Genomic DNA, 1,976 nt, shown 5'->3' on the forward strand with positions numbered 1-1,976 from the left:
TGTTGGCTTTAGCTCTCCCATACCTAGCATCTTAAAGACTTCATAAGACATAAGGTTAATGGTAGCACCTAAATCTGCTAAAGCTTTTTCAAAATCAAGATTACCAATATTGCAAGGGATAGAAAAACTTCATGGATCTTTCAACTTTGGAGGCAATTTATTTTGAATAATTGCACTACACTCCTCAGTTAACATTACTGTTCCTTGATCATCAATTTGTCGTTTCTTGCTCAGGATATCTTTTAGAAATTTCGCATAACTAGGCATTTGAGTAAGAGCTTCAGCAAAAGGAATGTTAATTTGAAGCTTTTTGAATACATCAAGAAATTTGAGGAAGCTTTTGTCATCTCGTGCCTTTTTTAACCTTTGTGGGAAGGGAACAGGTGGAAGATAAGGTTTCACTTCTTCTTGCTCTTCTAGGTCAATGATGGGAACTTTTTTCTGCTCCTCCGTTTTCTTTTCTTTCTTTGGTGGTTCTTCTAATTGTTTGCCACTTCTCAAGGTGATAGCTTGTACCTGTTCTTTAGGATTTTTTTTAGTATTGCTAGGTAACGTACCTTGAGGTTGGGATTCCATCATGTTTGCGAATTATCCTAGCTGAATCTCCAAATTTCTTATTGCAGCTTGCTGGATTTTGTGGTTTTCTCTGGTTTCGTTCATGAAATCCATGTGCGATTTAGAAAGGGCAGTAAGGAGATCATCATTAGATTTCTTCTCTTGAGGAATAAAGCCTAGTGGTGCGTTCAAAGCATTATTAGGATTCCCATATGACAGATTAGGATGATTCCTCAATCTGTTATCATATGAGTTGGAGTATGGGTAATTCTTTCTTCCTTGATTCATCACATAGTTTACTTGTTCCAAGGTTTGTGGATTCAAGGAGTCTATCATGCATTCTCCAATTCCATGTTGCTCATTACACTTATCACAAACTTGCATAATAGAATTTACATAATTAGTAGTCAATAAGTCCAATTTTCTTACCATATTATCTACTTTGGCATTGAGTGCTGTAATGGCATCTATTTCATAGACTCCTGCAGTCTTCTTCCTTTCAGAGTTGTTTTGATAATGGCTATTGCTTGCCATCTCCTCTATCAATTCATATGCCTCATCAATCCCTTTCCTCTCGAAAGATCTACCTACAGCTACATCTAGAGTAATTTTAATGTTAGGAGATAATGCATTATAGAAAGTTTGTACCTGTAATCATTTAGGCAAACTGTGATGTGGGCACTTTCTTAATAAATCCTTGAATCTTTCCTAAGCTTCGTACAAACTTGCTTGATCATCGTGGGCAAATGTCATTATCTCATTGTGCAGTTTTGTGATTTTTGAAGATGGAAAGAATTTTGCTAAAAACTTTTGGGCTAATTCTTCCCATGTTGTGAAACTTCCAGCAGGGCACGATTGTAGCCAAGATCATGCTTTGTCCCTAAGAGTGAAAGGGAATAATCTCAATTTTATGGCATCTTCGGAAACATCATTCTGTTTGAAAGTATCGCAAATTCCAGGAAATTTGTGATATGAGCGTTAGGATCTTCACTAGGTAAACCTCCATATTGAATTGAGGTGGAAAGTATTTGGATAATTGCAGGTTTAATTTCATAATTATTAGCTTCCACTCGAGGTCTTGTAATACTTGAGGTTGTCCCATTAAGATTAGGTGTTGTGTAGTCTCGCAAGGTGTGGACCGGATGTTGAGGTGGAGGTCCGTTTTCTATTTTGTCTTCGTTGACCATGTCTGCTTGCTGTTCAGGTTTGCTTTCACGTGTTCTTGTTACGGCGTTGTTCCTGCGACAAGTTCTTTCAATTTCTGGATCAAAGATTAGGGGTTCAGTCCTACCTGATCTTCTTTGCATAAACACCTGAAATAATTCTTAAAAGAAGAATTAAATAAAACAAAAGGAATGTCTAAATTAATAATAGGGTAATTAGTATTGATATTGATAATGCCAATCCCCGGCAACGGCGCC

At 36.9% G+C, this 1,976-nt stretch overlaps 1 non-coding gene across 1 annotated transcript; it reads left to right on the top strand.

The window, feature by feature from the left end:
* The first annotated feature begins 1,219 nt into the window (after positions 1-1,219).
* LOC119369927 (small nucleolar RNA R71) lies at positions 1,220-1,326 on the top strand. Its single transcript, XR_005177480.2, has one exon. It is a non-coding gene; the product is annotated as a small nucleolar RNA R71 (small nucleolar RNA).
* The last annotated feature ends 650 nt before the right edge of the window (positions 1,327-1,976 follow it).

Source organism: Jatropha curcas, chromosome 1 (genome assembly GCF_041381405.1).
Source record: "Jatropha curcas cultivar XTBG-Jc1 chromosome 1, XTBG_Jcur_1.0, whole genome shotgun sequence".
Classification (NCBI taxonomy): Eukaryota; Viridiplantae; Streptophyta; class Magnoliopsida; order Malpighiales; family Euphorbiaceae; genus Jatropha; species Jatropha curcas.